The following is a 25,320-nucleotide window of genomic DNA, read 5'->3' on the forward strand; positions in this document are numbered from 1 at the left end:
TTTGTCTTTGAGTTTGTTTATATACTGGATTACGTTGATGGATTTCCGTATATGTCATATTGCACTTCAAATATGGTTATTTCCTCCTTTCTCTATTTCAGCATTCTCTGACTATCTGCACAGCAAATGCAACAAGGCAGGCTGCCTGCAGCTAGAAGCTCTATGACTCACACAGCTTACTTCCCAATATAACCAAAGACTTTCCACACTCTTGAGCATAGCCTAAGACCCATCTACAGATCCTTGTGTGACCCTGAAAGATGAAGTGGATTTTAGAAACATACAGATTCCCCTGAGGTGAAGCTTTGCCAATTCCATGCCTCTGAGGCATTGGGTCCTTGGACACAGGTGTTCTCATGTCAATATACATTCACTCTGAACTTTATCCACTCACCACCCCTGCTCAGGTAGATCAAAGACAGCAGACGTTCTTCCCATAGTGACAGTTAAATCTAAAATGTCTCAGAACTTGGATTCCCTACAGGGAATGATGGGAAACAAATAATCAGAGGAAGTTAATATTCAAAAATGACATGGAAACTTTTTCATTCTGCTAGCAATGGAAATAAAGGCTTTATGAACTGAAGGGTATGCTGTTTCTATATTTCGTTAATTGTAAAATATTAAATTATTTTAACCTTTATCATAAGGATGTTTATCTTTTTATTCACTCAAGTGGCCACTTAAATCTTTCTAACCCATAGGCAACTACACACACACATACACACACACACACAAACACACACACACACACACACACACACACACACACTTATGTGTATATATTGCAACAAGCAGAGTCCAGAGGAAGGTTTGAAATTCTTCTCAGAAGAACAAATACAGACAGTGAATTTCATTACTGGAAATAGATTCATGTATCTTATTATAATACATTATTGTAATCATCATTATATTGGTTGGATTTGTTATCTCTTACTAAACTTGCTTCATATGTGAAAATGTGTTACCAATGCTTATCTATCAAGAGAACATATTAACTATTTGATACTATCAAACCTTTGTGAAAGGTTGAGTTCTTGAAAAATGTTCTCTTTGACTTTTTAAAAAAGGTGCATACTGTTTCAGTCCCTAGAAACTCTGGGGCTTCTGGTTGGTTGATATTGTTCTTCTTCCTAAGGGGTTGCAAATCCCTTAAGCCTCTTCAGTCCTCACCCTAACTCCTCCATTGGAGTACCTGTGCTCTGTCAGTGGTTGACTGCAAGCATCGAATCTGTATTGGTCAGGCTCTGGCAGAGACTCTTAGGGCACAAATATGTGAGGCTCCTTTTGACTAGTGCTTCTTGGCATCAGAAATGGTGTCTGGGTTTGGTATCTGCAGATGGGATATATCCCTAGGTGTGGCAGTCTCTGGATGGCCTTTCCTTCAGTCTCTGCTCTATTCTCTACATTTCCTATAAACAAGAGCAATTCTAGGTTAATATTTTTGAGATGGGTGCGTGGCCACATCCCTCATCCAGGGGCTGTGCCATACCTCTTCAGTCCTCACCCTAACTCCTCCATTGGAGTACCTGTGCTCTGTCAGTGGTTGGCTGCAAGCATCGAATCTGTATTGGTCAGGCTCTGGCAGAGACTCTTAGGGCACAAATATGTGAGGCTCCTTTTGACTAGTGCTTCTTGGCATCAGAAATGGTGTCTGGGTTTGGTATCTGCAGATGGGATATATCCCTAGGTGTGGCAGTCTCTGGATGGCCTTTCCTTCAGTCTCTGCTCTATTCTCTACATTTCCTATAAACAAGAGCAATTCTAGGTTAATATTTTTGAGATGGGTGCGTGGCCGCATCCCTCATCCAGGGGCTGTGCCATACCTCTGGATATGTTCTCTATAGGTTTTATCTCCCCTTTGTCACATATTTCAGCTAAAGTTCTCCCTGTTAAGTCCTGGCAGCCTCATGCTTTCCTGGCATCTGGGACTTTCTACTAACTATCCCCAGTCCCCTGTTCTCCACTGCAAAATACCTCTGATCTATTTCCTGATTCTCTATACTTCTCCCCTGTCTCCTCCCACTCCTAATCCTACCCACTATTCCCTTCCCCTCCTCTCTACTTCCTAGGTTCAAAGACCTGGAGCCTCCCATCGCTCCAACTGCCTATATAACAGAGCATTGCCTTATCTGGCATCAATGGGAGGGAAGGCTCTTGGTTCTGTGGATACTTATTGCCCCAGTGTGGGGGAATGCTAAGGCTGTAAGCCAGGACTGGGAGGGTGATTGTGGTGCAACCTCATAGAAGCAGGGACGATAGGGAATTTGCAGAGGGGAAACCAGGAATGGGGATAACATTTGAAATGTATGCAAATAAAGTAATCAATAAAAATTAAAAATTAAAATGAAATAAAGCAGCAAACTTACTGTGAGCACCACTAATACCCTGGATTTATCCTTAGTTGCCCAGCGCTAGGGTAATTTGTCATTTCCTGTTGATTTTCTTGCTGTGAATTAATGTAAATCATCTGTATCATATTTTAAATATCTAACACCGGGGAGTAAATGTTAATATTGCATTTCTGTGGATTAATGCACTAGACACTTCTCTGATAAAATATATATATAAGAAAATGAAGTTCATCTCTAGCAGGTTATAAATTATTTGTTTATGAAGGAGAGAGAAAAATACCTATAAAAATATTTAAGTGTCTGACAAAAGAATAAAAAGCCATTAAGCCATTAAGCCACCAGGAATACTCATGAACAATCCTATACCCTTCTTACCCTCTTCACTTTAAGGAAACACCATGAAAAAATAGCATTCTATATGGGCTGTCAAAACCCTTCTATACAAATAAATAAAGAGACTTAGAAACTACCCATCAATATATACCTAAGGGTACAATAGTGACAGTCACATACTGGTGGTAACCAAGAGCTATCTATTTGGAGTTAGGTCTCACTCAACAGGGTGAAAGGATACCTGGCACTAGAAATCTAGTCAACTTTTCAGGGTTAGTGAGATAACAGACATTAGAAAAGAATATACTATTGCCTCTTTGCTAGACCTGCATAATACATTTCCAAATTTCAGATACTATCTTTATGCCAACAGATAAGTGTCCCCTTCATCAAATGGACAGCATTGCAAAAATACAAAAAATTGATACAATGCAGAGATCAAGCAATGGCAAGGAGTCCAAGGGCAATAGATACTTCTCTCTGTGTGTTTGTGTGTGTGTGTGTGTGTGTGTGTGTGTGTGTGTGTGTGTGTAATTAATTACACAATTTTATGTGCCAGGAGCCATCATAGGACAAGCTAATAACAAGCAGATGATCTTCCTGAAATGACTTCACTTTAGGTAATATCTACAACAAAGCTCCATAGGCATGGCTTAGGAATAAATCATTTAGGAAGGATTAATAGGAAGGGTTCCTGCTATTAATATGATTTTCCTATTATTATTGTACATATATAACAATCACTATATATTAGACCACCCCTTTTGACTAGATCTCTGCAGATCTATGAAGATGTACTGTCTTCTAGTGATGCTATATAAACTAATGGATGACATCTTAATTCTTAATTATGATCTTATAAGAATTCCTAAAACTGTATCTGTGACTATTAAGCTCCTTTATGGTGTGACTCCTACTAGGTCCTCTGCTGATAGTCAAAACTGTAATGAGAACTTTGTCAGTCACCAGTTATTTGCACACACACACACACACACACACACACATAAACACACACACAACACAAGCACACAGAAAAGAAATCAAAGGAGAAAGTAGGGAAGAGGGACAAGAGAAGATAACCAGGTGTATGTGATTCGACATGTATAAAAGTATCAAAGTAAAACATATTATATGTACATAACATAATTGTAACTATATCTGTTTGACTTAATTTAAATGAAATAAAATGTGGTCATACAGTAATTTAACTTAACAGAAAAAAAAAGAAAAGAAATTTGCTGGACACTTGTAACACACCCTTTTATCCCAGTCACTTAGGCAGAGACAAGGGAATCTCTGAGTTCAAGCTCAGATTCACTCAGAGAGGTGAGGGATTCACAGAGAAAACTTTTCAAAAATAAACAAATGAAAGACAGACAGACAGACAGACAGACAGACAGACAGACAGACAGGAAGCGAAAAGAAAGAGAAGAGAGAGAGAAAGAGAGAGAGAGAGAAAGAGAGAAAAGATGGAAGGAAGGAAGGAAGGAAGGAAGGAAGGAAGGAAGGAAGGAAGGAAGGAAGGAAGGAAGGAAGGAAGGAAGACAGAAAGAGTATATCTCATTGCACATGGGTGTAAATAGCTACAATATTAAACACTACACAAGCGTCCATCCTTAAATAGGACAATGAACTGAATATGCACAAAGGAAACAACAGTAGGCAAGAGAGACAGCTGAGTGATAATGGCACTTGTTATTCAAACCCTGCAACCTGAGTTCCACCCTCAGAACCCACACAAAGGAGAAGAGGAAAACTGATTATACAGAGTGTCCTCCTATTTCCATATGCACTGCACATGGATAATCAGCAGCGGTGCCAGGGCAGGAGAGAGAGAGAGGGAGTGGGAGGGACAAGAGACAGGAAGATTGACAGCAAGTCAATCATGCTGATCAAGCTCTGAAAAAACTTTATTCAGGAGTGGCAATATATGCATAAGCAAAAGGAGGCTTCAAGGGAGGGGGAAAGAGTCAGGGGGCTCTCTGAAGGTCAGGTGGCAATCTTCAGCTCCTGGAACCAAGGGTCACAGTGTCCTCTTTACCCACAAACATTCTTACTGTTATGACCATGAATGTTCTCTCAGGATTGTTTATGAAAGCTATGCAATATTCACAAGGCCATGGCTGAGGCCATGGCTCCCAGCAGTAGTAGACATACTAACCCCATGTATGTGGAACCAGGTAAGTCAGGCTTCCAGTGCAGGTGGCCAGTACACATTTCAAGAACCACCAAAAAGGCCACTGGAGCATTTTTTCAGAATAACAACTAAACACATTTAAAGATTAAACAATTGGCTTACCTTCTAGTTCAGTCTGCCTGACTTCAAATTCCCACCATCCAAAATCCTTACTACATCCCTCATTGGACTCAATAGCCTTTAAACCAGGACTTCACAGCACCACTGAGGGAGAGTTGTACAGCCCAGAAAACAGTCTGTTACTCCCAGAATCCTCCCAATGGAAGAGATTGGTTGCCATATTAGTTGAGATATTTATACTGGCACCAGTATTCTCCTGTTCCATTATCAAACCTTTTCCAACCTGTTGTCAGGGCAATCCTAAAGGGCCCTTCATACCACTTTTTTTTTTTTTTTTTACAGCCTGTCCAACAAATTGGAGTATGCCAGAAGATTAGGCAGTACAGTTCATTTACATACTGCCATGCAAGTGAATCAAATGCCTTTAGTTCTTCTAAATACCTTCAATTGGTGGATGATAAATTCCCCACAAAAATCAAAACACTCTCATCTTCTGTAAAGAATACATTTTCCTTCACTTTGTACTCCTATGTCCCCAAAGTCAGATAATGACCCACTTTTCAATTCTAACTGTGCTGCCATGACTAAAGGAATGATTCAATTAAAGAAACAAGCAGGACTTTCTCCCTGAAATCTGCTTTCTGGACTTAGAACAACAAGTTCCCTCCTCAGATCCAAGGTACAGAAAAATAGTTGTTCATTAATGAGCCTGAAAATGTGACCATGAGGCTGTAGCTTTCTCTCATTCTAGAGCCTTTGAGAAAGCAAAGTTTCAGGCCTCTACTTACACCTACTGATTCTGAAATACTAGAGATGGAACCCCATATTCTGTTTAAGGATATAGCCTGGTGATTCTGATAGTTACTACACTTTGAAAATTAGCATTTCTGATAGGAATTCTGAATGTATTTTACAGGATGTCCACATGCTCAGAACAATCAATCCATTGCTATGATCAGAAGAAATGATTATTCTTTACCACTCAGTGGAATATCACAGCCAGTAATCCAAAATGGCCCATTGTTTGCTTTTTCAAAAATTCTCATGGGAATATGGACATACCAACTAATTTACACATCTATGGTACTTTCTTGCCACATGGTGGCGATAGAGTTTTAACACAGACCAAATGTCTTAGAAAGCCGAACATAAATATCAAACAAGACTATTGATCCCTGTCCTCTTCCCTCTATAGATATAATCTACTTGGGACAAACTATATAACTCTTTACAAATGCAGTTTTAGGACTAATTGTAATTATAAATGAAATGGAGAACTTGCCTGTTTTCTTAGATATAAGTTAAAGTGTGTTTGGAATCACCTTCTCCTTATAGACATAAGTATACAAGGATTTAGTTTCCTAAGCATGAAAACACAGCCCTAACTGGGATCAGAAGTGTAGTTTGAGGTGTGGAAGCAGCATTTCCCTGGCCAGTTCATGTCTGACACCTAGACAGTTAGTGAAATTTGTAGGTGCCTAGGACTAGATAGACCAACATCCTAAGATGTCAATTGGAATATACCATGGTATTTTCTAGCAGTTTGTGCATTCAGTAATGAAATAGAAAGGAGATTGACAGATTAACATAACTCAAGATGCTAAGATTCTTCCCGTTTTCCATGGTACCAATAAGAGCATTTTTAATTTATGTATATATGGGGTGTGTATACACATGAGTGCTGGTGTCCAAGAGACCAGAGGCATTGAGTTCACATGAAGGTGGAGCTACAGGTAATTATGAGCTGCACAAATGTGTGCTGAAAATTAAAATTGGGTTCTCTCTAAGAGCAGTACATACTTTTAACCACTTAACCATCTCTCCAGCCCCTAAACTTAATTTTTTAATGTCAATCCTATATTTTATTAGTTCAAATCTTAAAGGGAGAGAGCATTCAAATTGTGACACATATATTGGGAGTTCTCTTTCAGTTTACCATATTCACCATGGAAATTCCTCATGCACAAACATGCCATTGTTCTCTGTAGTTACTGTCTTATACCATTCACCTGTCTTCATTCGAAATTACAGCCATCATTTCAAATTACCACGTAATGATACAGGTATATTCAAACATCACAGAATCTGCTTCACAAACTTTATCAGGTACATCCTATGTTTATTTGCTCATGTTTTTGGCATGTCTATTGCTGCATTCTCAAGAAGTGAGGAGCGCCACAGCAGTGTATGGTAGGCAGAGAACTTAGATGAGGAAATGAGTCAAGCCTCTTCACAATATTTTTAAGGTCTTGCTTAGTATGTGTGTCCCACTGTAATATGATTTCAAATCAAGCTAATTCAATAATAATATCTTACTTCAGGAAGATTTCCAGGGTCACAGAGTTATTATTTGTTTGCTCATTTCTAAGTAATAAACAATAAACTTTTTTTGTAAAGATTCTGGAGTACCAACACTGAAAGTGAATGATTCGTATGTTTATAGTAGCAAAACACGAGCTTTTAACAGGTCAGTTACTGTAGGATTTACATTTAGTGTAGGATTTTTGAGATATTATCAAAAATAAGGAAATATCTCTTTCAAATTCATTAACATTCTTAGCATGTATGCCTGTCTACATTAGCAAATTATTTTCTACACCTGCGAACATGATTCTAGAATATTTTCTTATATTAAGAGTTAAACCATCTCGAGAATAATTAAATTTGACTCGGACATGAAATAGTATACTTTCCATATTTTGTTGAGTATAATTTGACATCAACATGACATTTGTCAGCCACATTCCTCTTATGTTTTTTTTTTTGTCCTTTCTACTCTCAAGATCATTGGACCTTATAGTATTATCCAAGAATATTCTCTATTTTCTTTGTCAGCATTGCCTCCAGTACTTGGTAGAAGTCACTGCTGAGTTTCTTAGCCCTAGAGTTTCCCTGTCCTTCTCCCTATGCTGAGAAAATCATCAGATTTTAATTGGTCTAAATACACAATTCTAGCAGCTTTTTCAAGCCACAGCATACATTCAATTTGCCCTTGCTTCTATTATTTAGCACTTCGGACTACCAAACCGTAGTGGAGTTTATACAGAGCACAAAAGCACCCCCACACCCCTACACACACATACACACAAAGGTACATCCTGGAATACAGGTATCATATATTATACCCTTAGCCAAGGAAGTATGTCACCATGCCATCAAAATGATGATCTTCTTATGAATCCATAGAACCACACTCCTCCCCACCATAAAACAAAGCAAACCCTAATCCCAAGATCAATACTCTGAGCTCCAGAATTTGTATTTCAAATTCTCTCTATAAATGTTGAAAATTTACACTAGAAGGAAGATGATAACCTGTAGGGAAGTACTATTTTATGTAAATAAAAGTAAGCTTCTTATATTCTTAAACTTCATTATTTAAAGTGAAAACTTCTTGAAGAATAAAGAAATTGTGCCTCTGTTGGACATCACCATGTTTCAAACTGTCTTTTCATGATAATTTTTTTTCTCACACAGTTTAAATCAGTGAAACACTGAAAGAAAATAACAGAGTGCAGGTTGAATTATGATGGCTATCTCGTCAACTATATTTCTACGTCAAAACTCCCCTACATTGGATTTCTTTCCAAAGAGAAGTATTTGGTTTAAGGTATACATGCCATAACATTGTTTCATTCAACACACCCATTGAGGGAACATAAGCATGACTTTGAGATAGACTTCAAAGCATAGGAATACCTTCTTGAGGAGAATGAAGCTGTGCTCTTCAACATAAATTCAATGCTGACACACTGGCCAGCCACAGACCTGAAGCCTGCCAAGCTGAAGCAATGGAGTAACTGTGGGAATGGGCATTTGAACATTTGGGAATCAAGAATATTGTTGAATGCTTTGTGGCTGTGCATGACAAACATGTTAGAAGTCACATCAGGGACACAGGATAGACACCAGTTTCTCCTACACGTGCTCTGAACAGCAAATATACACAACCCTAAAGACAAATTGGACAGGAAATATTGACCAGAATGTCCACCCTCACATTAGAAATTCCTTCTGAGCCTTAGATTTGTATCAGCCAGCAATTTCTGGCCATCTTTTCTCCTGCACTGAAGATAAAGAATGAAATTACTAGATGCACCTATTGATTCATATACTTTAAACTCACAGGTGAACACGGATGTGTAACTCCATACAAATTCTCTGTGTGTTGTTGGGATTTACTACCTATTATTCTTTTTAAATTCATGCTATTCAACAGAACATTTGATTGCATATCAAATCCCATAATCAATCCCAGTAATTTTATTTACTTTATTTATTTATTTTATTCTTAACATCTAAGTGATCGGTTTCAGGCATAAATTGCAACTAAGAAAACACAAAACAATTGCTATACCAGAAATTCTAATATGATATGTTCAGTAGCTCAAGCCCTGCAAAACTGTGAGCAAGGATTGCATCCATACCATCTTCAGACACAGAAAACATAAGAAAGTCCTTGAAATGGAACCATCCATTGTGTGCTATGTTGAGATAATTTAGAAAGAAGTCATTCCCCTTTAATTCTTACAACATCCAAGCTTTTCTGTGTGCAGATGTTTCATTAACTAGCTTCTTTCGTTGCCATTTCTCACTTATTGTTATTAAAATAGTATATCTTTAGAATCAATAAACAGTTGTAAAGTAGTTCTGTATCAACTTTACTGACTTTGAAATAGCCTACAGATCATTTTCATACATACTTTCAAAGAAAAAGATCAGTCACCTTTATTTCCCACACTCAGAAGGCTGAAATGGGAGGATCTCTGTGAGTTTGTACACTGAAACACTGTTTTTAAATTAGAGAGACAAAGAGACAGAGAAAAGACACACACACACAAAGAGAGAGAGAGATAGAAAGGAGGGAGGGAGGGAGAGAGAGAGAGAGAGAGAGAGAGAGAGAGAGAGAGAGAGAGAGAGAGAAAGAGAATGAGAAAGAATTAGAGAGAGTTCAATGCCAGCCTGAGCTACAAAGTGAGTTACTGAATAGCAGGTGCTACACAAAGGAATCCTGTCTTAGAAGATGAAACCAAAACAAACCTGGGTGGGGGGTGGGGGCTGGGGGGGGAAGGAAAGGAAAAGTTAGAACAGGGTTTGATCAGCAATTGTTTCCTTGAGACATTTATAATTATCCTCTACTTTGAAAGTTCTAATTTTTTTTTCAGGCCTTTACTGGAATTTTAGGTTATTTGTCACTCATCAATGCCTAACTGTTTACCGATATAAAATCCTTTCTATTTACTTTCTACTTACTTCCTCTGATATGGGTCTGAAAACCATAAGTATAACTCATCTCCACAGAGTTACAGCCAAAGGGCTAGCTGAGCTGCATACTAGAAGCTTGAGGAGTCACTTTTTTGGCTTAACTTAGTGGATGGAACGACCACCCAGACCAGTCCTGCTCATTTAGGTTATATCCTGTGAAGAAGCCCTCTCTGTTACTCTCTATAAACACACCTGTGATGTTATCACTGCGCCCTCCAAAATGTTCAAGGCACTATTTCCCTGGTGTCTTCCATCCCCTCTGGCTCTTATAATTTAAGTGCCTCATTGTACACATACTTTCCATATCCCTAAGGGAAAGACTTTCATGGAAACATCCCACTTAGGACTGAGTGTACCAAAGCCTCTCCCTTTCTGCACATTGTCCAGTTGTAGGTCACTGTGTGACTTCAAATATTTTTAGGGGGAAGCTTCTGAGTCAGACATTGATCTATGGATACAACAAAGTCTCATTAAATCATTTTACCACACAGTTTGGAGCTGAGATGAAAGGATGGACCATCTACAGACTTCCATACCTGGGGATCCATCCCATACTCAGCTTCCAAACGGTGACACCATTGCATACACTAGCAAGATTTTGCTGAAAGGAGCCAGATATAGCTGTCTCTTGTGAGACTATGCCGGGGCCTAGCAAACACAAAAGTGGATGCTAACAGTCAGCTATTGGATGGATCACAGGGCCCCCAGTGGAGGAGCTAGAGAAAGTAACCAAGGAGCTAAAGGGATCTGCAACCCTATAGGTGGAAGAACAATATGAACTACCCAGTACTCCCCAGAGCTCATGTCTCTAGCTGCATATGTATCAGAATATGGCCTAGTCAGCCATCAGTGGAAAGAGAGGCCCGTTGGTCGTGCAAACTTTATCGGCCTCAGTACAGGGGAACACCAGGATCAAGAAGTGGGAGTGGGTGGGTGGGGGAGTGGGTGGGGGAGCGTGTGGGGGACTTTGGGGATAGCATTGGAAATGTAAATGAAATAAATACCTATTAAAAAAAAGAAATCATTTTACACCTACATTCCTTTAGCATAATGGTTGATCTTCACCTATTTACTCTTACGTTCTAGACCACCCAAGCAGTGTCAGGCATTGGTTCCATCTCATGGAATAGACCTAAATACCACCATAGAGTGTCTGACTACTCCCAAAATGTTTGCTACACTGTTGCATTAGAATATCAAGCAGGCAGGTCACCAAAGTAGATAGAAGTGTTTGTAACTGGATTGGTATTATTCCTTTCTCCAGTTTAGTATGCAGTAGTAGTATTTAGTAGCCTTTACCCCTACTTGTATTAGTACATTCTAATACAAGTAGGGATAAAGGCTCTTCTTGACTTTTGTAACTCGATAAGATATGCATCAGCTGTCTGAATTAGAGCCTTGACTGTGTACTGAATTTCAAGGAAAAGAATGACTTAGGTAATGGCATTTGAAACAAAGAAACAGAAATGGGCTATGAGAGGAAGCTGATGGTTTCTTCAGGAAGGAGAAAAACTAGATTCACTGAAAGATTAGCCAAAGGCACATCAGTCCACCATACCCTATTGTCCTGTTCTAGTTTGTTATTCTAGTAGGGAACACTATGACAAAGGACAAATGAAAGAAAAGGGTTTATTTGGCTTACATGTTACAGGTCGTCATTGAGATAAGCCAATATAGCAATATTGACCACAGGGAATGCCCCTTACTGGCTTGCTCTCCCTGAATTGCTCAACTACCTATCTTATTAATCCCACACCATCTTATATATGCTACCACCTTCTATGGTGGGCTGTGCTCTCCTATATCAATTAGCCATGAAGATTTGGCCAAACACAATTTGATGGAGGCAATACCTTGATTATTATTTCCTTCTCCCAGGTGCCAATAGTTTGTGTCAAATTAGCATAAATTACCCAGGTTACACAGTGTCTATTGGGGGCCATCATTTTTTACTGTAAGTATTCCTCATAATGAAGCTCCTCCCTTGGTTTTAAAATGAAGGCTTTAAAAGGCTTTCTATGTAAGGTCTCATTATTATGCCTCAACAATGACATTCTCCCTGTGTACTGTTCTTACCCGGATGCAAGACACTCTGTCCCAAAGGGGTAAATTCAAGTTACCTATATTTCTAAACAAACTAATGACATACCTCTTTTCTCATAATGTCTACCTGGGCACACAGACATTTTCCACTATCAAATAAAATGAAGTTCTGCTTGTAATTGGAAGTGTCATGGGGCAAAGCAAACTCTGAAAGAACATTGTTGTACATAACATGGAGTGACATAGTGCAGGAGATAACCTCATCTCAACATCCTCCTTAATAAAAAGAATATCCAGGAAACATAATACTAAGTGCACTGTTGATTTCCCTACTGATTCAGAGAGTTCTGCTTAGGAAACAATGTGATAATGACTGGGCCCATGAGTACACTATCATAGCACAAGAATTATTAGAAATTAGAAAGTTTGTTTAGAAATATAGGTAACTTGAATTTACCCCTTTGGGACAGAGTGTCTTGCATCCGGGTAAGAATAGTACACAGGGAGAATGTCATTGTTGAGGCATAATAATGATTATGCCTGGTATTCCATCATTACTGAGATTCAAACTGGTCAAAAACCTGAATGTTGGGAAATGTAATGGGCATGGAATGTCTGATAAGCTGTGGCTGGCCAAAGGCTGTGATCCATTATGAGTTCACCATGATAGATATGAAGCTCTGACCTCCCAGAATACCCAACACCATTCATCAGCAGTATGCATGGTTCATGTCGTTTCCCTAAATTGAAACAACTTTTGAATATTCTTAATCTGTGTTGAGGAGAGTATGGTAGGTTCCGGTGTTCTCTTTGCTTACTGGCAAACCATGTCTGAACAGAATCTCTCCCTGTTATTAAAGGACAGACTGATTACTGCCAATGCACTTAGAGATCTGCAAGAATAAAACACAGCAAAGAACCATGGAGGAGCATACAGTCACATCTCAAACCCAGGAAGCTATGAGTGTTCACATGCAATTAAATACCATGGCGACTTGTATCAATATCCATATGGCATCGTTTTCCTGAGTCAGGGATTCTTAAACCTAAGTTCAAAATACTTTGAGAGAATCAATCTCACCTTGATGGGCAATATTCTGAAGGGTCCCAAACTGAATACCAAATGCTGCTACACAAACCAGAAGCCTCCTCAACCTGAATCTAATTCATAATACAGGAAAGATTAAGTAATGAGGATACCATTTTAAAGTATAACGTACTGATTTTAAAATATGATGTAACTTAAAATAAATATGTCTTAGTAATTTTATGGGCTCTAAAATCCTTTGCCAACATGTATCCTTGGCAACCAAATAGTAAATATTCCAAAACAGCTACCCTCTGGGAAGAAAGGGAGGCCAGGCATCATTCTGAGACATTCTGGAAAAGTTCTGGACTGAGCCCAATAGCTCAATAGGGATTCTCATACTATAGGCATTGAGGAGTGGTCGCTTACCAGTGAGATACTTTATTAGATGAAGCCAAACTCTGAAAATCTCATTGGGAGATAGCCCTGAGAATCAGGCTATTCACTAAGACTGGTCAACAATACCTTGAAAATATAAGAAAGATTATATGAGGTAAACACACTTTGAAAAATGAAGACTCTGTATGGCATACTTATAGAACTTGGTCAAGCAAGGAGTGTCACTGAGGGTGACTTTTGAAGGTTGAGCCAGCTGTGTGGAAATAAGCTTGGTCTCCTGGTTCACCAGTAAGTTGGAAATAAGATCCTTTCTTTGGGAAAATCTGGAGTTGGTGGGAAATGGACTATTCCTAGTCAACAACTAAGAAATCATTCAATGAGGATCAGGTGGAGGTAGTCAATGTACTTCATAGTGCAGTGTAGCCACGGTGACTGATGAGTCTAACGATGTCATGTGAAAAACAAATGCATGTCAGGGTTACAGTAAGAAGAGTACTTGTGGCAAAAGAATTGTTTTTAAAATGAGAAGGACATTCTTTCACTAGCATATTTTTATTCATTATGGAAATAGAAGCCATATTCTCATATGAAAACCAGAAATATGAGAAAGATAAAACTTACCAAAATATGCCAGGCAGTGCTGGAGCATGCCTTTAATCCCAGCACTTGGGAGGCAGAGGCAGATGGATTTCTGAGTTCGAGGCAAGCCTGGTCTATAGAGTGAGTTATAGGACAGAGAAACCCTGTCTCAAAAAAAACAAAAACAAAAAATACTTACCAAAATATAGCTGTCTAGTGTGTTGTGTAAGCATTGATTGTAAATGGAAGTGAATATGAAAACACAAAGATGACAGGCTGTGAAGCTACAAAGAGAGGACAGCCCCCCAGCCTTTTGATTTCTTGCTTATAATTACTAATTTTTGCCTATTAAAGATACTAGAGAGGTGAACAAGTGGAAAATACAGGTAAATTTTAGAAATTGGGAACATAATTTTTTGTTGTTGGTTTTTTTTTTTTTGAGACAAGGATTCTCTGTATAGCCCTGGCTGTCCTGGAACTCACTTTGTAGATCAGGCTGGCCTCAAACTCCAAAATCCACCTGCCTCTGCCTCCCAAGTGCTGGGATTAAAGGAGTGTACCATCACCACCCAGCGGGGACATAATTTTAAGTGTAGCTTTGTTGACTTTTTTTTCTTGAATTTTATTGAGATTTCCTGGGAGTCAGTGAATATATTCAGGAATATGATCTACAGGACCATTGTAGCCCAGCATTTAACTATATTATAGCTAATTCTAAGTTCTATATTTAGTACCTTTGGATTATTATTAATTTTAATATTATAAGTAAACTTGTACACAAAGGATTTTTTTTAAAAATTGTATTCATTCACTTTACATCCAAACATCATGCCCTGCTTCTCTGCCCAGTGCCCCTCACACTGATCTTTTCCCCATTCCCTGCTCCCTATTTAGAGGAGAATGGGTCATCATCTTAACAGGTCCCACCCAGTCCCTTTTTCCCAACTCATTCCTACAACCACACATCAAGTCACTGCAAGATTGGACATATCTTTTCCCACTGAAGCCAGACAATGTTGCTCATTTAGGGAAACAGGGTGCAGAGGCTGGTGACAGATTCAGGGTCAGCCACCACTTCAGATGTTGGCAGACCCACTTGAAGAACAAGCTGTACTTCTGCTACATATGTGCAGGCAACCTAGGTCTAGGCCATGTTCTCTCTTAGGTTGGTGGTTTAGTCTCTAAGAGAACCACTACTGCTCACAAAAATTCCACAAGACTCCCTGAGCTCCATCTGGTAAAATTTTAGTTTATTGTAAATTTCAATATTATGAGCAAAATTTATACATCACAAGGTTTTTTGTTTTAGATTTCTACTGGTTCCTTAAATTTTTGTTTGCGAGAAAAACTATGTTATCAAATGTTCTACACATTTTCCATGATCCAAAACTTGTACTGAATTTTATTCTGACAATGTTCTATGAACTTTATCTAAGGGAAGGAATGGGAATGTTTGAAAATGAGCAGGGGCACAAGCCTCTTCCGGTCAGACCAGCACCAGAGTAGCTAGGGCGCAGGGTCGGCTGACACTCGCCAGCTACCCACAACACCCGCCACAGGATCTTAAGACTTCTGGTGAGTGGAACACAGCTTCTGCTCCAATCCAATTGCACGCGGGGCCTGAGAGTGCATTAGTTAGGGAAGCAAAAAACCAGCATGAGTGGGTCCACAAGCCTCTTCCGGTCTGACCAGCACTGGGATAGTTAGGGCGCGGGGTCGGCTGACACTCGCCAGCTACCCACAACACCCGCCACAGGATCTTAAGACTTCTGGTGAGTGGAACACAGCTTCTGCTCCAACCCAATTGCACACGGAACCGGAGACTGCATTAGTTAGGGAAGCAGAAAATCAGACTGAGTAGGGCCACAAGCCTCTTCCGGTCTTACCAGCACCGGGGTAGCTAGAGGGTAGGGTCAGCTGACACCCACCAGCTATCCACGACACCCGCCACAGGATTTTGAGACTTCTGGTGAGTGGAACACAGAGTCTGCTCCAATCTTTAAACAGTGACAACGATAACAACTAACCCCAGAGATTACCAGATGGCCAAAGGTAAACGTAATAATCTTACTAACAGAAACCAAGACCACTCACCATCATCAGAACCCAGCACTCCCACTTCGCTCAGTCCAGGGCACCCCAACACACCGGAAAAGCTAGACACGGATCTAAAAGCATATCTCATGATGATGGTAGAGGACATCAAGAAGGACTTTAATAACTCACTTAAAGAATTACAGGAGAGCCAGGCGTGGTGGCGCACGCCTTTAATCCCAGCACTCGGGAGGCAGAGGCAGGCGGATTTCTGAGTTCGAGGCCAGCCTGGTCTACAAAGTGAGTTCCAGGACAGCCAGGACTATACAGAGAAACCCTGTCTCGAAAAAACCGAAAAAACCAAAAAAAAAAAAAAAAAAAAAGAACTACAGGAGAACATGGCTAAAGAGTTACAAGTCCTTAAAGAAAAACAGGATAACACAATCAAACAGGTAGAAGTCCTTAAAGAAAAACAGGAAAACACATCCAAACAGATGATGGAAATGAACAAAACCATACTAGACCTAAAAAGGGAAGTAGACACAATAAAAAAAACCCAAAATGAGGCAACACTGGAGATAGAAACCCTAGGAAAGAAATCTGGAACCATAGATACGAGCATCAGCAACAGAATACAAGAGATGGAAGAGAGAATCTCAGGTGCAGAAGATTCCATAGAGAACATCGGCACAACAATCAAGGAAAATGTAAAACGCAAAAACATCCTAACTCAAAACATCCAAGAAATACAGGACACAATGAGAAGACCAAACCTATGGATAATAGGAGAGGATGAGAATGAAGATTTTCAACTCAAAGGACCAGCAAACATCTTCAACAAAATTATAGAAGAAAACTTCCCAAATCTAAAGAAAGAGATGCCCATGAACATACAAGAAGCCTACCGAACTCCAAATAGACTGGACCAGAAAAGAAATACCTCCCAACACATAATAATCAGAACAACAAATGCACTAAATAAAGATAGAATACTAAAAGCAGTAAGAGAAAAAGGCCAAGTAACATATAAAGACAAGCCTATCAGAATTACACCAGATTTTTCATCAGAGACTATGAAAGCCAGAAGATCCTGGACAGATGTTATACAGACACTAAAAGAACACAAATTCCTGCCCAGGCTACTATACCCAGCCAAACTCTCAATTAACATAGATGGAGAAACCAAAGTATTCCACGATAAAACCAAATTCACACATTATCTCTCCACGAATCCAGCCCTTCAAAGGATAATAACAGAAAAAAACCAATACAAGGACGGGAACCATGCCCTAGAAACAACAAGAAGGTAATCCCTCAACAAACCTAAAAGAAGACAGCCACAAGAACAGAATGCCAACTTTAACAACAAAAATAACAGGAAACAACAATTACTTTTCCTTAATATCTCTTAATATCAATGGACTCAACTCCCCGATAAAAAGACATAGACTAACAAACTGGCTACACAAACAAGACCCAACATTTTGTTGCTTACAGGAAACTCATCTCAGAGAAAAAGATAGACACTTCCTCAGAATGAAAGGCTGGAAAACAATTTTCCAAGCAAATGATATGAAGAAACAAGCTGGAGTAGCCATTCTAATATCTGATAAGATTGATTTCCAACCCAAAGTCATCAAAAAAGACAGGGAGGGGCACTTTATTCTCATCAAAGATGAAATTCTCCAAGAGGAACTATCAATCATGAATAACTATGCTCCAAATACAAAGGCAGCCACATTCATTAAAGAAACTTTAGTTAATCTCAAAGCACACATTGCACCTCATACAATAATAGTGGGAAACTTCAACACACCACTTTCACCAATGGACAGATCATGGAAACAGAAACTAAACAGGGACACAGTGAAACTAACAGAAGTTATGAATCAAATGGATCTGGCAGATATCTACAGAACATTCTATCCTAAAACAAAAGGATATACCTTCTTCTCAGCACCTCATGGTACCTTCTCCAAAACTGACCACATAATTGGTCACAAAACAGGCCTCAACAGATACAAAAATGTTGAAATTGTCCCATGCATCCTATCAGATAACCATGGACTAAGGCTGATCTTCAATAACAAAATAAATAATAGAAAGCCAACATTCACGTGGAAACTGAACAACACTCTTCTCAATGATACCTTGGTCAAGGAAGGAATAAAGAAAGAAATTAAGGACTTTTTAGAGTTCAATGAAAATGAAGCCACAACATACCCAAACTTATGGGACACAATGAAAGCATTTCTAAGAGGAAAACTCATAGCTCTGAGTGCCTCCAAAAAGAAACTAGAGAGAGCACACATTAGCAGCTTAAAAACACACCTAAAAGCACTAGAACAAAAGGAAGCAAATTCACCCAAGAGGAGTAGATGGCAGGAAATAATCAAACTCAGGGGTGAAATCAACCAAGTAGAAACAAGAAGAACTATTCAAAGAATCAACCAATCAAGGAGCTGGTTCTTTGAGAAAATCAACAAGATAGATAAACCCTTAGCCAGACTCACTAGAGGGCAAAGGGAAAGCATTCTAATTAACAAAATCAGAAATGAAAAAGGAGACATAACAACAGATCCTGAAGACATCCAAAACACCATCAGATCCTTCTACCAAAGGCTATACTCAACAAAACTGGAGAACCTGGATGAAATGGAGACGTTCCTAGACAGATACCAGGTACCAAAGTTGAATCAAGATCAGGTTAATGATCTAAACAGCCCTATATCCCCCAAAGAAATAGAAGCAGTCATTAATAGTCTCCCAACCAAAAAAAGCCCAGGACCAGATGGGTTTAGTGCAGAGTTCTATCAGACCTTCAAAGAAGATCTAATCCAAGTTCTTCACAAACTATTCCACAAAATAGAAACAGAAGGTACTCTATCCAACTCATTCAATGAAGCCACAATTACTCTGATACCTAAACCACAAAAAGACCCAACAAAGATAGAAAACTTCAGACCAATATCCCTTATGAATATTGATGCAAAAATCCTCAATAAAGTTCTTGCTAACCGAATCCAAGAACACATCAAAACAATCATCCATCCTGACCAAGTAGGTTTCATCCCAGGGATGCAGGGATGGTTCAATACATGGAAATCCATCAACGTAATCCAGTATATAAATAAACTCAAAGACAAAAACCACACGGTCATATCGTTAGATGCGGAAAAAGCATTTGACAAGATCCAACACCCATTCATGATGAAAGTCTTGGAAAGATCAGGAATTTAAGGCCCATACCTAAACATGATAAAAGCAATCTACAGCAAACCAGTAGCCAACATCAAAGTAAATGGTGAGAAGCTTGAAGCAATCCCTCTAAAATCAGGGACTCGACAAGGCTATCCACTTTCTCCATACCTATTCAACATTGTACTTGAAATCCTAGCCAGAGCAATTCGACAACAAAAGGAGATCAAAGGGATACAAATTGGAAAAGATGAAGTCAAAATATCACTTTTTGCAGATGATAAGATAGTATATATAAGTGACCCTAAAAATTCCACCAGAGAACTCCTAAACCTGATAAACAGCTTCGGTGAAGTAGCTGGATATAAAATTAACTCAAACAAATCAATGGCCTTTCACTATACAAAGGATAAACAGACTGAGAAAGAAATTAGGGAAACAACACTCTTCTCAATAGTCACAAATATTATAAAATACCTTGGCGTGACTCTAACTAAGGAAGTGAAAGATCTGTATGATAAGAACTTCAAGTCTCTGAAGAAAGAAATTAAAGAAGATCTCAGAAGATGGAAAGATCTCCCATGCTAATGGATTGGCAGGATCAACATTGTAAAAATGGCTATCTTGCCAAAAGCAATCTACAGATTCAATGCAATCCCCATCAAAATTCCAACTCAATTCTTCAACGAATTAGAAAGAGCAATCTGCAAATTGACCTGGAATAACAAAAAACCTAAGATATCAGAAAATTTTCTCAAGGATAAAAGAAACTGGTGGAATCACCATGCCGGAACTAAACTTTACTACAGAGCAATTGTGATAAAAACTGTGTAGTACTGGTATAGTGACAGACAAATAGACCAATGGAATAGAATTGAAGACCCAGAAATGAACCCACACACCTACGGTCACTTGATCTTCGACAAGGGAGCTAAAAACATCCAGTGGAAGAAAGACAGCATTTTCAACAAATGGTGCTGGCACAACTGGTTGTTAACATGTAGAAGAATGCGAATCGATCCATTCCTATCTCCTTGTACTTAGGTCAAGTCTAAGTGGATCAAGGAACTTCACATAAAACCAGAGACACTGAAACTTATAGAGGAGAAAGTGGGGAAAAGCCTTGAAGATATGGGTACAAGGGAAAAATTCTTGAATAGATCAGCAATGGCTTTTGCTGTGAGACCGAGAATTGACAAGTGGGACCTCATGAAACTGCAAAGCTTCTGCAAGGCTAAAGACACCATCAATAAGACAAAAAAACCACCAACAGATTGGGAAAGGATCTTCACCTATCCTAAATCAGATAAGGGACTAATATCCAATATATATAAAGAACTCAAGAAGGTGGACTCCAGAAAGTCAAATAACCCCATTAAAAAATGGGGCTCAGAACTGAACAAAGAATTCTCACCTGAGGAATACCGAATGGCAGAGAAGCACCTGAAAAAATGTTCAACATCCTTAATCATCAGGGAAATGCAAATCAAAACAACCCTGAGATTCCACCTCACACCAGTCAGAATGGCTAAGATAAAAAATTCAGGTGACAGCAGATGCTGGTGAGGATGTGGAGAAAGAGGAACACTCCTCCATTGTTGGTGGGATTGCAAGCTTGTACAACCACTCTGGAAATCAGTCTGGCGGTTCCTCAGAAAATTGGACATAGTACTACCGGAGGGTCCAGCAATACCTCTCCTGGGCATATATCCAGAAGATGTCCCAACTGGTAAGAAGGACACATGCTCCACTATGTTCATAGCAGCCCTATTTATAATAGCCAGAAGGTGGAAAGAACCCAGATGTCCCTCAACAGAGGAATGGATACAGAAATTATGGTACATTTACACAATGGAGTACTACTCAGCTATTAAAAAAAATGAATTTATGAAGTTCCTAGCCAAATGGATGGACCTGGAGGGCATCATCTTGAGTGAGGTAACACAATCACAAAGGAACTCACACAATATGTATTCACTGATAAGTGGATATTAGCCCAAAACTTAGGATACCCAAGATATAAGATACAATTTGTTAAACCCATGAAACTCAAGAAGAATGAAGACCAAAATGTGGACACTATGCCCCTTCTTAGAATTGGGAACAAAACACTCATGGAAGGAATTACAGAGTCAAAGTTTCGAGCTGTGATGAAAGGATGGACCATCTAGAGACTGCTGTATCCAGGGATCCATCCCATAATCAGCTTCTAAACGCTGACACCATTGCATACACTAGCAAGATTTTGCTGAAAGGACCCAAATATAGCTGTCTCTTGTGACACTATGCCGGGGCCTAGCAAACACAGGAGTGGATGCTCACAGTCAGCTATTGGATGTATCACAGGGCTCCCAATGGAGAAGCTAGAGAAAGTACCCAAGGAGCTAAAGGGATCTGCAACCCTATAGTTGTAACAACATGATGAACTAACCAGTACCCCGGAGCTCTTGTCTCTAGCTGCGTATGTATCGAAAGATGGCCTAGTCGGCCATCACTGGAAAGAGAGGCCCATTGGATTTGCAAACTTTATATGCCCCAATAAAGGGGAATGCCAGCACCAAAAGAATGGGAATGGGTGGGTAGGGAAGTGGGGGGCGGTATGGGGGACTTTTGGGATAGCATTGGAAATGTAATTGAGGAAAATATGTAATAAAAAATATTAAAAATTTAAAAAAAGAAAATGAGCAGGGATGAAGGAAGACTGGGAGACTAGGAATCATGATATGTTGACCAGGAAACAAGAAATTTGTCTCTGAGTGAGGGCGAGCAAGCAAGAGAGCAGAAATGGCTGGAGATGTGTCTCCACAATGGAGGGCATAAAGCCCAAGTTATGCACAAAGTCCAAGGAGTTGGCTGCATGGAGATGTGATGAAGCTGCCAGTGCCAAACAAGAGGGGGGAGTTTTTACAGCTTAAAATAACTTTCAAACTGAATACCATGATTCTGTGGCTATTTATCTTTGCAAAGCTTACAGGATAGCCAGGTTCCACATCTCAGAGGACTGTTCAGCTCCTATTCCAGATCCATAAGTTGCAACTGATTGTAACATCTGTGTCTACAACATGAAATTATTGACTAAGAAAAAGCAAGCAGGTTAGGCACTCACACACTCCAACACTCCATCAAGGTGCTTCCTTAAAACCTGTGTCACCTCAACACTTTCATTACCCTCAAGATCACCACATGAAAATGGCTAGCATACAGAAGTGCTTGACTCTGGGATTAACTGTATTTTTGTGTGTTGAATTATATGCTCAATATGAAGACCAGAATGTGACATGCAGATGGCTGAGCAAATTTAATTTAACTGGATATGTAGAAGTTGAAAACCATTCTTCTGTTTTTGGAGGGCTATTTCCTGTTCACTATAGGACCGTGCCAACAACTGACTCCAATGAGGAAATAGAATCACCCATGTGTGAAGGGTAAGCTATTGTTAAATCTTTTTATTTCACATTAATTTGGGTGGCCAGAAAAGAGTATATAGCTTGGAGCCTAGATTTCAGTTGAAGTTCTTACTCTGGCACTATCTGCCTTTTATCTCAGTTTAAAGGAGTGGATTTCTGTGAAAGATTCTCAGAAATTCATCCCTCAGAGGACTCTATTAGACCAGAAGCAGCAGTATCTAAAAGCTTGTTAGGCATATAGAGCCAGGGTTGCATACCACATCTGCAGAAGAGAATCTACATGTTCTGAATACCTCTGGTGGGGTGTGTGAACACTGAGGTTTGAGGAGCACAGGTGTTGCACGGTGTGATGCAGCTTCACTGTTGATTATTCTAAGCTCAAATTCAAGTGTGTAGTATGAGAATTCTGCTTGGTGTCTAAGAAAATGTTCATGATCAGATTCTAACCTGCAGGAAAACTTGTATCTCCTGCAAGATATCATATCAAAAATGGAATTCCCACTCATCAAATATAGCAATTATTGTCAGAGAATGAATGTTGGAACAGGACTAATGCCTGTTAATATATGTATCTTACACACATTCAACACACACACAGGTTAGACATAAAAATATTGTCAAAAAAATAAGAGAAAACAAGAAAAATAACCTCCAATTTCATTGCCAGCACACAACTGCAGTTTTATTTTTTCATATCCATTTTTGAGTCTTTTAAAAAATAAACTTATGATTGTCAACAATATGAGGGTAGCACAGGTACTCATTGTATTCGACATTTTACCTTATACAGCAGACTTTTCCATGATGCTGTGTGGTCATTATAGCTGTTTTGGAAGTTTCTTACATCATTGTATCTATCAATCACAACTCCTTTCCTTTTATACATGTTCCTAATCCAAGTTATTACTGGAAGGACCAATCTTCAGTAAGGTTGCTGACAAAGAGAGATTTGTGATGAGTCACTAGTTAATACTTTCTTCATCTCTCTAAAAGATTTCCATTCTTACAGTGAAGGAAACAAGAGGAAGTGAGCGATGCCTGTGATAACTCAGCAACAGGTCATCACTTAGTCACAGCTGCCACCTCTCGATCATAATGCCTCACACTAAATTTCCATGATTTGAATTATTTGATTTAGGCTACAATTTTTACTGGAATATTGGAAGTTTATTCTCAACAAAAGATCAGATGGGAAATGCACAAATACCTTTATATGGATGTTGGTTTTGGTTTTGGCTTACATAGATAGGTCATACCATTAACCCTAGGGTGCCAGTAAATTACAATGTAGGCTAGGCTAACCATGAAATCAGAAAATTTATCCTTATTCTGCCCTATTCTGTGATTACAAGTATCGTATCCTAGATTTTCAAATATTTCAGTATAAATTCTTTGCCTATTATAAACAATTTTGTGGATCTGGAGAGAAGAATCAGTAGTTAAGACTACTGGTTGCACTCACTAGAGGGCTGGCTGATACAAATCTAAGGCTCAGAAGGAATTTCTAATGTGAGGGTGGACATTCTGGTCAATATTTCCTGTCCAATTTGTCTTTAGGGTTGTGTATATTTGCTGTTCAGAGCACGTGTAGGAGAAACTGGTGTCTATCCTGTGTCCCTGATGTGACTTCTAACATGTTTGTCATGCACAGCCACAAAGCATTCAACAATATTCTTGATTCCCAAATGTTCAAATGCCCATTCCCACAGTTACTCCATTGCTTCAGCTTGGCAGGCTTCAGGTCTGTGGCTGGCCAGTGTGTCAGCATTGAATTTATGTTGAAGAGCACAGCTTCATTCTCCTCAAGAAGGTATTCCTATGCTTTGAAGTCTATCTCAAAGTCATGCTTATGTTCCCTCAATGGGTGTGTTGAATGAAACAATGTTATGGCATGTATACCTTAAACCAAATACTTCTCTTTGGAAAGAAATCCAATGTAGGGGAGTTTTGACGTAGAAATATAGTTGACGAGATAGCCATCATAATTCAACCTGCACTCTGTTATTTTCTTTCAGTGTTTCACTGATTTAAACTGTGTGAGAAAAAAAATTATCATGAAAAGACAGTTTGAAACATGGTGATGTCCAACAGAGGCACAATTTCTTTATTCTTCAAGAAGTTTTCACTTTAAATAATGAAGTTTAAGAATATAAGAAGCTTACTTTTATTTACATAAAATAGTACTTCCCTACAGGTTATCATCTTCCTTCTAGTGTAAATTTTCAACATTTATAGAGAGAATTTGAAATACAAATTCTGGAGCTCAGAGTATTGATCTTGGGATTAGGGTTTGCTTTGTTTTATGGTGGGGAGGAGTGTGGTTCTATGGATTCATAAGAAGATCATCATTTTGATGGCATGGTGACATACTTCCTTGGCTAAGGGTATAATATATGATACCTGTATTCCAGGATGTACCTTTGT

At 39.1% G+C, this 25,320-nt stretch overlaps 1 pseudogene; it reads left to right on the top strand.

The window, feature by feature from the left end:
* The first annotated feature begins 4,806 nt into the window (after window positions 1-4,806).
* Window positions 4,807-25,320, top strand: part of LOC110288914 (vomeronasal type-2 receptor 1-like) — a 61,662-nt pseudogene continuing 41,148 nt past the window's right edge.

Source organism: Mus caroli, unplaced genomic scaffold, assembly GCF_978045245.1.
Source record: "Mus caroli unplaced genomic scaffold, Mus_caroli_1 scaffold_3, whole genome shotgun sequence".
In the NCBI taxonomy this organism is placed as follows: Eukaryota; Metazoa; Chordata; class Mammalia; order Rodentia; family Muridae; genus Mus; species Mus caroli.